Here is a 13,543-nt window from a genome sequence, read left to right on the forward strand (position 1 = left end):
CCTGTCAAACAGTTGAAGTTGATGGATTTCTTTCGTCCTGTGTGAATTCATAAACACTGCAATGGATTTTAAACACTACAATGAATTTTAATCTTTTTTTGTGAGGAATTAAAGTGTACAACAAAATAATGAACTGTAGCAGACGACAAAACTGCCGACTCTGACTGAACCGTGTACCTCGTCCGCCGCGCACTACGGAGGCTTTTTTTTTTACGGTATGGCACTGTTTTTAAGGTTTGGCACGTTCATTTTTCTGAAAATACACCGAGTTTGTTTGAGAATACTCTAAGTGCAAAACAGGGGTTCCCAGGTCTGATGATTGTTTGTCTATAATGGTATTTCCTTTATCAAGATTAAGACAGTTGTCTTATTTATTTTAGTTTAAACAAACGTTAAACGATATTTCTGATTTTCGGGGTTGGAGTTTTACGCCGTTTGTCTTGTATTGGGGTCAGTACATGACATTAAAGGCACAGTAAGCCTCCCATAAACCATCACACCGCTTGAGAACATCCTAGGTGCCCTACGTAAAGAGCGAGCAATTTTCAAAGAATTTATTTTCGTGGGCCCTCTGATCAGCAAATCAGGCGCCTCGTTTTGGCGCTAGAACTAACTTTTAAAATCTAGAAAATAAATTGACAGCTTGTTACACAAACATTCTTAAGTCATAAAAGAATTCTTTTTTCATCAAGACAAGATCAGTACAATTCGAAGTTTTGAAAGTTTGAAAAAAGAAAAGCCCGGAAACGTGTCACGCAAACCGTCTTTCTCGAAGCACACGACGATTCTGCCTAGCGCCTGTTCCTCTGAACAGTCAACTGTCATCGCTCTAGTTCGTGTGAATCGCAGCCGTTTGTTAGATTCAGAGGTACAGAATAACGTACAGCGAGTCCCATTGAAATCACAAACTGACGACTACATTGTGAAAAAAGGAAACTGGATCACTCGGGTTCGCGATGGCTCAGGGGTAAGATAAACCACGCAAAAATAAATTCTTTGAAAATTGCTCGCTCTTCACGGAGGGCACCTAGGATTTTCAAAAGCGGTGAGTGTGTAAATGAAAGGGTGTTTGTACTGTGTAAAAGCCTGACAGTGTGATGGTTTACGGGAGGCTTACTGTGGCTTTAAAGTATTACAGTGTGGTGTCATGGAATCATCTCACTTTCGTAACGTTATTTAAGTTCCTTCCGTCACCCGAAGAACGGTAACTATTCATGTGTGAGTTACCTTTAACAATTAATGCTCCAGAGAAAGAATCCCGTTATCCCGTTATCAGAAAAAACCGTGTTACCCACAAGTGGCCCGCGGAATTTTGACCTCGCCCTTTAAAGTGCGTTTATTTTTTTCTGTCAAGGGTGCTTCGAAAATCGAGTCCCCACTTCATAAAAAGGCTCAAACCTGCATTCGCGAATTCTTTCGAATCACGTTCTCGGTGGCTAAAACCAACAAGAAACGACAGCCGGCAAGCGTGCGTTGTTGGTTTCCTTGAGCCTGGTTAGGGTTAAAAGCTCGCATCCTCAAAACTTTCACGTTCCATTTCCAACCGTTTGCGTATCGACCGGAATGAGAGTGCGTGTGACAGATGTAGGAACGCGTGCCATCTGGGAATAAGAGGTTCTTTCTGTGACTGCATCTCTTGCCTCGGGAGGGAGTCCAACGTGACCTGCCCTGTGTGTGATCCTCCGCTTCCCCGGGGGGGATCCGACTCTTTGTCAAACACAAGTGAGCTATCGGGGATTGAAAAGAGCTGTAACGAGAGGCAATAGGTATTGAGGATGCGGACTTTTTTTCCAGATCGCGGTGTTGCTCCTTGTGCAGCAGTGTGCATGTGTGCGCATGCGCCCCTTATTTCCGTTTCCGTGTATTTCTTAAGGAGGCTTGAAGCTGGTATTTTCTTTGATTTTTGTTGGGTGGGAATGATGCTGAGGGGGGGGGGGGGGGGGGGGTTGTGGGAGAGGCCCTTTCGGTGGATGGGGGGGGGGGGGGGGGATTAGTCACTTTCCCAAGGGAGAAGTCAAGAATGAAGGGTTGACTTCCTGTTTACATTTTAACGTTTGACGGTGAAAAAAAGGGTGGCTTGAACCTTCGATCACACACTCTTGGCCTTTTCAAATACTAACACGAGATGTATCACAGTGGTCAAACTTCTGTTTCAAATCTGGCGTAGGTGGAACTTCTTTCTTTGTAAAATGTAGCGTAGACCGATTTTACAGTCGTTGCTGTGTAAAAAGCACCGTCGTGCTACTTTTTGACACAGCCATTGTTATAGCTTTGAGTCAACGGTTTATTCAAGGATCTTTGCAAGTCCGATAAAACCTAAAGCCAGAGAATGACAGGCGGACCCAAAGTTCTGTTTGCATTTTGGTGAAGGTGGAACTCCTTTTCCAAGTGTGCTTGGACCTTGCCGTTTCACACGCTTGGTTCTGTGAAAAGCAGACGCAGTTATACTTTCTGACACTGTCAATCGATTTATATCAAGATCTTGACAAGTCAAGTAAAACCCTGAACCAAAGAATGAAAGGTGGGCCTTGTGTTTGCCCTTTGGCGTGGTTAGAACCTTCTTCCCCTGTAAAAGATGGTTCGGGCCTTTCGATTTCACACCATTGATTGGATAAAAACCAATGTTGTTCTCCTTTTTGACACACTGATGCGCTTAAAGGCACTGTCCTTCCCGCTTACACCAGCATGTTCACTACCACAGCTGTGTCCCGACTTCCACGAGGAAAAGTACCATCGTTTTGCTTAGAAATTCATATATACGAGTATTACAAAAAGCAGGATAGTGAGAGAAAAAAAATTGCGTGGCTGCATTCCGAGTAGAGTGTGATTTGTTTGCTGAATTATTTAAGCAGTTTGTCACAGGTGTCAATTATGAAATTAATTCAACCAAAAGTAGTTGTGATGTGTTTTTGATCATAATTTTTATATGTTTTGTTAGCGTGTGTTTACGCTAACATGAGGGTAGGAAAGGGGGCTCTTATCCCGCGAGTAGAGGCATGAACATATGTGTGATGGACGAACATGAACATTTGCACAAGAAGGTATTTACATGTATCTGTAAAGGCCCACTCCGCCTCGTTCGCCTAACCGTCCATCGACTTGGTCACATACTAAAAACCAACAGCCTTGGTGCTCTCAGCGCACAGTGGTTAGGTATAGGTTTCGGTCGATGTGTTTGTTTGTTTGTTTGTTTGTGTGTTTGTGTGTTTGTGTTCGCATATAGATCTCAAGAATGAACGGACCGATCGTCACCAAACTTGGTGAACAGGTTCTATACATTCCTGAGACGGTCCTTACAAAAATTGGGACCAGTCAAACACACGGTTAGGGAGTTATTGGTGGATTAAGATTCTACAAGGACTTATAGAGAAACATATTAATGGTCAAAGGGAAAGAACCTTCTCAGTTGGTGGCAGTGAGAATGGGTGCAGTGAGAATGGTTATTTCCCTTTGACCAACGGGGGTGTTTTTCCTACCTCGAAGGAATTTCTTGTTTTTAAAGGATTGAATTCGTGAAAGGCACTAGTGCCTTTTTCGGAAATTAATTTCTACAGAAATCCAGTTCATCACAGAAAGTATTGTTTTCACCAGGCGGAGTGGGCCATTAAGAACTCGACACATCTCATGCATCGAAATATCGTTACAAGTGCAGTAAAAACTTGACCCGTGGTTTCTTGCCGGTGATCTTAATTCCTCACGACAGCTACAAAATCTGAAGCAAAACGAAGAAAAGTCGAAGCTCAACATGAACTTTTTCACCTTTATGACATTTTTGATTTTAAAAGGATCAACGAAACTCTCATTCTTTTTGTTCTCCAAGCTGGCATTTGACATCTGATTGTTGAGCTTTATTTTAAACCTAATACCCCATAAGCCAGCTCTGTCCTTAAGCCCATGCTTGCTACAAAAATAGAAATTGCTTTCAGCAACAAACAAACAAACAAACAAACTAACACACACACACAAACAACAAAACAAACAAACTGAAACACTTATTATTTTAATTTTTAGAAAACGTCCGTTTATTTTTCCATGCGAGTTCATTTTTGCAGTGCACAAATACAATCTTGAATCTAAAGGCTTAAATGTTTAGAAAATACACAAATAGACGTTTTCCGGACATAACTCTGTTAGAATGTTTAAGCGGTGTGGCAGGTCAGCAGCGTGCTAGTTGTTTCGCCTCGCTTGCCTCGTTGTCAACAACAACAACAACAGAAGAGCAAACGACATGCAACATTTACAAAATCTTTACGACCACCTAGTTTGTGTACGCTTACGACCAGCAGCCTCTGTTTCATATCCAGGAAAACTATACAAAATAGTGTTGCTTGGAAATCTGCGTCTGAGCATGTGTGTGTGTGTGTGTGTGTGTGTGTGTGTGTGTGTGTGTGTGTGTGTGAGAGAGAGAGAGAGTGTGTGTGTTTGAGTGCGTTTGAGTGTGTGTGTGTGTGTGTGTGTGTGTGTGTGTGTATGTGTGTGTGTGAGTACACGTGTGCGTGCGTGCGTGCCTGCGTGGGAGCGTATGTGGGTGCGTGCGTGCGTGTGTGTGTGTGTGTGCGCGCGCGTGTGTGTGTGTATGTGTGTGTTTGTGTGTGTGTGTGTGTGTGTGTGTGTGTGTGTGTGTGTGTGTGTGTGTGTGTGTAACGTGTTTGCATGCAAGCATGGTTAATGCGTGGGGTGTCTGTTTGTTTCTCTCACTACCTGAAGCGGCACACTTTCTCAGTCAGCTGTGACATCAACAATCAAACAATCAAACGTGTGCTACAGATTATAACAACCCATTCTGACGATTGGTAACATGCAATGGAAAGAAAAATTATCACTGGTTGAATTATTTATCATTCACACAGTTTACCACATGGCTGTGAAGTCGGCTTTCTAATCCGCACCACTATAGCCTATTCAACGTTATTCTAAGATTGCTAACTCATAATTGATACGCAAATGACAACATTAATTGAAACGGTTGCAGCTCATCAAACTAACGCGTGTAAAGCATTTCAGTGGGATTAAGAAACTCATGCAAAGCCGAAATACAGCCGGACAGAAAAACAGAAAGTCAGACAGACAGACAGACAGACGAATTCGGTAAGGCCGGCAAACGACTCCGTTGCAATACATCAGACAAACAAACGAACAAGGAAGAAAGAAAAATAAAAAGACTTGAAAGTAAAGCACAAAGTCACAGGCAAACAAACAAGTAAATGAAAAGCCTGGCAGCCAGACAGACAAAAAATCACATACAAGAAATCTAGCAACCTTTCAACCAGGCAACCAATCAATACATTAATTAATCAATCAATCAACTAATCAATCAATCAATCAATCAATCAATCAACCAATCAATTTAGCAACAACAAGTCTTTTGTTTCCTGGATTTCGAAACTGACATCGAATAGATCTGAGAAACAAAGGAAAGTAAGCGGTTGAAATTTTGTTTGTTTGTGTGTTTGTTTGTTTGTTTGTTTGTTTGTTTAACGCCCAGCCGACCACGAAGGGCCATATCAGGGCGGTGCTGCTTTGACATATAATGTGCGCCACACACAAAACAGAAGTCGCAGCACAGCTTCATCACATTATTCTGACACCGGACCAACCAGTCCTAGCACTAACCCCATAATGCCAGACGCCAGGCGGAGCAGCCACTAGATTGCCAATTTTAAAGTAGACCCGGCCGGGGTTCGATCACGGGGCGGACGCCTTACCACTAGGCCAACCGTGCCGGTAGCGGTTGAAATGCATATACGACATGTGCAATAAAGTAAGGGAGATTTTTTTAATTTGTTATTTTTAATTCCAAAATTTTAATCAATCAATAAACAAGTGATAACAAACATGGTATCTGTGTGTTTTCTGTTTGTACACATACTTTCTCATTTACATGAGGTGCAGAAAAACTTATTATGTTAAATTTTACATTATACAAAAGGACTCAAATTAATCATTCGTGAAACTATATCCGTGTCAACATGTGTAGCATCAAAATGATCATATGTCATCATATATTGATCTATTCAAAACAAATATTCGCATCAAAACATATGCCTGTCTTTACCTTAAATCAAGGACAATAAACAAAAATGTGTTTCTAATTAATAAAACTTCAGACTAATGAAATCTCAAAACAACATGATTTCCACACAAAAATTCCAGTGTCTGGCACCTGAGAGAATAAAAAGCATTGAAATGAAGAAGCGACTTTTATCCTCTCATATCGAATAGAAGACAATGCCCTCAAGAAAACAAAACCTCCACTTGACTGAGATTCGCCAGGAAGCCACACACCCAACAAGAAACAAGCAGTACCGTATCGCAACGAGTTCCGCGAATCAAGCTCGTAAGATCGTGGAAGAATCCAAACTGTGCGCGCCTTCGTGAGCGAGGCTGGTACTACATATTGTTCATACGAAATGACAAACACAGGTTACAAGCGATAACGCGCAAAAGTACTGGTTTATTATTTTACATCTGACACTAGGGATCAGTAATGTATATATATCGTTACAGTACCACGTATTGCGGTAAAAAACTTATGAACAGAAAGAAAAAGAGAAAAGAAAACAAATTATTAGACATGGCAAAAGTATCAAATGCATTAACAAGACACGAGAAGTAAAAACAAGAAAAATAAACAATCACAAGACAGGAGAAGACAAACAGACAAGAAAGTTACAATTACCAAACACTCGTTGGTTAGTCCTTCAACAACAATAAAGAGTTACGTTCTGTACGTTCAACAACAATAAAGAATTACGTTCCGTACGTTCAACAATACCATAAGCACTAAGAATACTCAAGAAACTTAGCATACATACGTTTAAAACCAAAATGGCTACTTTCAGAAAAATACAAAACGTTGACTCATCAGGCCAGGAATACAAAGCAAACTGTCAGTGTCATACCAAAAAGTCTCCTAACGACAATGTTCCTGCGTTAATCAAAGTCACAAACAAGATATTTACTCATCCACTTTCCCTCAATAACGTTACAAGAAATAAGCCCGTTTACAAACGATCACCACAGACCGCAAGCTTCTTTTACCTAAATTCTTTTAACGTAAGGCTGAAAAAGTCGGAGAAAACGTTTCACTTCGAACTTCGTTAACCACAGAAAACACAAGTTATCATTATAAACATTAGCGACTTTCTAGCGTCTACAAAACATTGCTGTACGTTCACAACACTAGAACAATTGAACACACAATAAAGAAACACTACAACAAGTCAGACTTTCAACTCACGTTATACATAAACAACTCACAAAGTCATTACAAAATGGCGACCAAAACACAACACAAACAAGTAACAACAAAATTACCTTATGCGCTGTGTGGGTTGACCAGCAGTACCAAAACGTGTTGCCTCACAAACGAAGGGCACAAAACGATTCACACTTGAGAAACAACTGTCTCCAAGAACATTACGTTGACGTTAAAACATAAGAAACACTCCGTTGGTTCACTTGATAACCTTCATACGTTTACATCAAAACCAAACGCTTCCTAAAACCCTCAGATCGACTGACGAGACAGGAGTCAAGCAGCGGTATTTATGGAAACAAAAACCTAACATGGAATAGTTATTCAAAAGTCAAAGGTCACCGAATTGACCAACCAACAACATTCCTAAGACAGAATCGGGTGAAACTACTATTTTACAACCAATCAGTAACCGATCACGCACTCCGTGCATGCTCAAAACTTAAAACGGTATATTTAACAGAAAGAAGACCAAGGAACTAGCTGACATCACAAAGCTAAAAACACGTGAGTCACACGTATTCTAAAACTTGCAACGCAGATTCGCAGGGCTCACCTCAAAATCAAAACACGGAAAAGAGCACGTGAATCTCACGGTGTTCTAGAACTAAACGACGCAGTTTGTGACACTCCGACCAAAACCAGGTCACAACAACTGAACAAGGAGCACGTGAATCTCACGTAAAAATATTAACGCTCCACAAAACGGGTCACAACAAGGTGCCACAATAAAAACACGGTTTACTTCTTTTTACATCGTGCAATGGCTTGAGCAAACGTAATTACAACAAAAGTAGGTGACTGCATGCCACATCGGCATGCACACTCCCACCGGAAATTATATTAATATAATTTACTTCAAAAACCTTTGTACAAACATATTCCTTATATCAAAAGAATAACGACGCAGATTTAGACATTTCAAATTTAGAACTCAAAATCATTGTGTTGCAAAACATTTACACAACAATATTACGGTTCAATCACTTTCAGTGTTTCAACACATCTCGTTTCAACTAAATGCCACTGGTCATTTACTCGACGGCATAAAGAAAACGCACCACTTAAAACATAAATGTCCGTTACATCATCTGGTATAAAAACAAACCGCAACAATCAACAACTGTCAAATTGGAAAAACACTCCAAAGTTCGATGTTCTTTCAGTTCGCTTAACACAGCTTTGTCTTTGTGATTTTCACAATCAACTAACACAGTCATTTTGTGAATAGGTCGCTCTAATATGCGACTATCACCAGTGGGACGGCCGTGATTGTCAAGAGCCTTAGTTCCAACATGCACTTTCACTCGTCTGACCAGTCCATCAGATCCCGGCATCACTTCGACTACACGAGCCATGCACCACTCTGATCTGCACAAGTTCTGGTCATGCAAGACAACAACATCTCCCACCTGTACGTTTGCCTGGGGACGTTGCCAGACACGACGTTTCTGCAAAAGTGAAAGGTACTGGCTCTTCCATAGCAGCCAGAATTCGTCTGCCATCCGCTGGACACAGCGCCAACGTTTCCTGGCGTACAGGTCTGGATCTTCAAACACACCAGGGGGCGGAAGGATGGCACCTGACTTCATGGTGAGGACGTGGTTGGGGGTCAAAGGGCGTGGTCCATCTGCCGATTCCAATGACTCGACAGACAGTGGTCGACTGTTCACGATGGCCATCACCTCGTATAGGAACGTACGAAGTGATGAGGTAGTGAGACGCTGGCCTGATCTTCTGAGAAGACCATTCAGGATGCTGCGTACCGTTCGGATCTGACGCTCCCAAACGCCACCCATGTGACTAGCTGCAGGGGGGTTGAACCTGAACTCACATTTGCTTTCCAGCATCTTTGATGTCAGTCGTTCAGAGTCCATCTCCTTCCATGCCAGTTTGAACTCATTGCATGCACCTACAAAGTTCGTTCCTTTGTCACACCAAATGCGTGATATGTTTCCTCGCATGGAGACAACAATGCGTAGGGCGTTGATGAAGGAATCACTTGACATGTCATCCAGGGTTTCAATGTGGATTGCCCTAGAGGCAAAACACGTCACGATCAGTCCGTACAAGAGTAATTTCATGAACTTGACGCAGTCATCACGGTACCCACGCCTTTTCTTGAACTGGCGTTTCAGGCCCTTCAGATGCTTGACTGCGGCACCTCTGTTGTCGGGGAGGAACGGTTTCTCTGGTCGAAATGGTAAGAGCATCTCGAAGTGACCAGCTTCGTTGACCTTCACGATCTTCTTGAACTTTACATCGTCCTGGGACATGGATCCTGAGTCACTTGCAAAGTCTCTTTCCATAACATGTAATGGGTCAGTACACGAGACTTCGTCCACCTGTACCTTGTAGACGTGAGCTACACGTTCTTCTTCCCTCGATCCTGGCTTGACGATGACGCGCATGGACGAGGCTATGCCATCAAAGGCGACGGAATGCGGTGCCTTGCCGACGATGCTCCAACCTAACTTAGTCTCTACTGCAAATGGCAGTCCTTGGACAACGTTTAGGGGCATGAGGGCTTCAGCGCAGTCGTAGCCGATGAGGAGGCCTGCTTCACAGTCAGGGTACAAGGGGGGCAGTTTTGGAGACAGGTGTTGGAGATGTGGGTAAGCTTTGACAGTCTCTGAGGTGGGGATATGAGTGGGGTCAACGGTCAGATAAGGTCGTGAGATGGCAGAAGGGAGCCTGACAAACTCACTGGAGGTAGGAGAGCGGACACGCAATCCAGAGTACTTCCTGCCGGAGACCACAGCATTGTCCTCAGTCAGTGTGGAGACCCTGAGTGTAGTCGGCTGCGATTTGGCTTTAACTTCTTCAGCCACTGACTGCACTACAAAAGTGGCGTTGGACATAGTGTCCAGTAGTGCGTACGTCAGCACTTCTACGTTGGGGTTAGAGTCACTGGAAACGAGAACGGGAACGATCATAGACGTGAAACCGATGCTGTTTTCCTCGCTGGCCTTAAGAGCAGACACCGTAGGGGTCGACGATGACAGTGGCTCTTGAACGTCAGCAGCAGAGGTACGGTAATTGTTCTTGTGTTCACTCGCCCCTTTGGTTTCACTCATACTGTTCTGATACTTGAAATTGTCATCATGAAGACAAGTGGGATGAGCCTTCTTGCACTTCTTGCACGTCTGTTTCTGCATACATTGACGGCTCTGGTGATCCTTACTTCTGAGACATCCGTAGCAGATACGGTTCTTGAACAGAAAATCTCGTATCTCAACCAGAGGCTTCTCTATGAGTTCCTTACATGTCCCAGCGTCATGGTCCGGAAGTTGACAGTGCAGACATGCGGTGACATCCTCTGTCAGGGTTGACAGGTTCGTTGTGAACTTTCTTGGTGTCCCCGATGCACTTGTCAAGCCGAAAACAGGGTCGTTAGAAATGTCTGCTTCGAGGGTAATGAACGACACGAGTTCATTGAACAGAGGATACCTCTTCTTTTCAACCTTAGTTCGAGCAACTGTTCTAGACCATCTGTGACTCATCCAGTCTGGGAGCTTTCCGACGATCTTCCGTAAGTACTGGGCATCATCCAGGATGCTCAGTCCACCAACTTCCTGGGCAGCAACGGAACATTGCTGCAAGAAATCGGCCAGACTTCTGAGTCCCTTGGGATCTTTGCTTTTGATTGGGGTCCATTCGTCCAGCTTGGTCCGGAAAGCTTGCGAAACGACGTATGAGTTGCCGAACCGATTTTCCAGCACTTCCATGGCTCTCTCGTAGGCATCACCTTCTCTTAGCAGAAAGAAGCCGGTCACGGCCTCCTTTGCTTGACCTCCGATGTACCGTTGCAGATACAATAACTTCTCACTGCTGGTTATGTTTTGTCTCTCGATGAGGAACGAAAACGACGACCTCCAAATTGGATATTGGAGAGGGTCACCAACAAAAATGCACGGCTCCTGCATCGGCAAACGGTTGATCATCAGAGCGTCTGATAGGGTTTTGGCGAGAGAGTCCATAGGAGTGTCCTGCTTGGCAGGAGTAGCAAGTGGACGTTGGTAGTACGCAGACGGGGGGTAGGAGGCAAATGGACGATCTGCAAGACATTCCTTGTCAAAGTTCATGTACGCAGGGGGCCTTGCGTTTTCGTTTCCCCAAATAACTTTGGGGGTGGTCTGATGTGGGTCCAGGAATGTGGGCACGAAAGGCTCTGGTTTGGGATGTAGGTGGGTATCATAGGGGAAACAGGGTGGGGTAACTTGAAAACGTCTGTGGTCCATGCGTTGGTGACGTTCTTCTGGGAAGTAGGTGTGTCGTTCTTGCGTCTCATCACCTTCCCTTGTCTCTGGTAGGTGATAGGACCAACCTGTGTGGTCGAGATCAGGCGGGCGAGGGCCTGTGACGCTTGTCGTTGAGTGTCCAACGTTGTGCAGAGGCGGCTGACCAGTGTATGCACCGAGAGGGTGCTGCAGTGTGGTCAGCAGCGCTGTAGGCCGCATGGAGGATGTAGTTGCAGCCGTCGTGTAGTTGGGTGTGGAGGGCTCCCGATGGATGAAAGGAGCGCTCGTTCCGGCGTGATGGGGGGCGTTGACATCCTCTCTACGTTGAGGTCCGTACGCCTCGTAGGTGGCGTTGTTGGTAGTAGCGGCGCTTGTAGAGGCGCTGACTCCAACGACGAGGTCCACAACAGGTAACGCGTGCTGTCGTGGCTCAGTCGTTGTGGTTCCTGCGACAAAGTTGGTGACAGCAGCGTTGACGTTGACAGTAGAGATGTCATGGATGCTGGCGGCGTTGCAGACAGGAACAGACGTGACGTCCAAGGCTGGCTGGTGTGTCCCTTGATCAGCAATGACGGCAGCTTGGCAGACAGGAACAGACGTGGCGTCCAAGGCTGGCTGGTGTGTCCCTTGGTCAGCAATGACGGCAGCACCTGTCCCTATTCCTATCGCTGTTTGTTCATTGTTTAGAGGAGGGGCTACAAGACTGTACAAGGGAACGAAAGGACGAGGGTGGAACCTAGTGTTCAACAAATCAACTGACGGTAGATCAGGGAGATCCTGCTGAACGGATTCACCTTGTTCCAATACTTGTAACATAGCTTGTTGTTCTCTTAAGCTAATTTTCAATTCGGTGGACTGAATTTGTCTCAAAGCCTTCTTCTGTTTAATCTCTTCAAGAGCTGCTTCAGCTGCGTCTTCGGCCTGCCTAGCTGCTATTCTCTCAGCTTCCTTAGCCTGCCTAGCTGCGTCTTCGGCCTGCCTAGCTGCTGTTCTCTCAGCTTCTTCAATCTGCTTAGCTGCTGTTCTCTCAGCATATTGTTGTTGTAAGAGATCCAGTTCACTAAACTGAGCTTCCTTTATTGCGTCACCTTCCACTTTTATGGCCAGGGAAGCAGCCTCTAGTTTAAGAGCCAATTTAGTGTCTTCAGAGCTAACACTTTTAGAGCGGAGAGACTCGGCGCGAGAAGCTACTTGGCTACCTGATCTCCTGCTACCTGACTTGTGGCTAGCTGACTTGTGGATGGCTGACGTAATGCTAGCTGCTTTATGGCTGGCAGTCTTACCACTGGCTGACTTGTGGGTGGATGACCCAACGCTAGGTGTAACACTGCTATGCCTGGAAGTAGGCTCTTTAGCCACCTGCACGCTAGTCGTTTGTCTGTCAAGAGCTCGATCAATGTCAAACATAATGTTCTGAACTGTTCTCTGAACATCATCCCAACTTTCCTGAATGGTTTCACCGCTACCAATACTACGAAGACCTTTCTCTATGTCACCAAGATCCTTGTACATGCTCAAAACAATTTGTTTCTGACTGGTTAACGACTCTTGATTAGGAGTTTCTTGGTTAAGCTCTGTTACTACCTCACCGATTGCTCGTTCCAAGAATGTTCGTTGTCTTGCAAAGTTTCTAGTTTTGATCTCAATCTGGTAATCTCTACCTTTTTCAGTAGGCTTAATGTCACGCCTAGGCCTTTGAGAATGTTCATCTTCATCGCCGTTAATGTCATAACCTGAAGCTTCCAATGGTTTATCTGCTGGAATCTCCTCCATTACAATGTTCGCTTATTCAAAAGCACTAAAAACCTACATAAGGTTTATCTGTTTAAAAAGTAAAATGAATCGATCTGAGGGTCGTTTGGGATAATACACAAAAGTCACAAAAAATGCGCCGGATACGGAGTAGGAAGATCTCTAACCGACAAGTTGATCTATGTCAAACTATGGTTCACTAACACAGTGACAGGTAACAATAAAGTCTTTTGCTGGTTATCAACAGCTACGTTTACGTTCATTGAGCGTCAATAACAAAAGTTCTTTACTG

Source organism: Littorina saxatilis, linkage group LG1 (genome assembly GCF_037325665.1).
Source record: "Littorina saxatilis isolate snail1 linkage group LG1, US_GU_Lsax_2.0, whole genome shotgun sequence".
NCBI classification, from domain to species: domain Eukaryota; kingdom Metazoa; phylum Mollusca; class Gastropoda; order Littorinimorpha; family Littorinidae; genus Littorina; species Littorina saxatilis.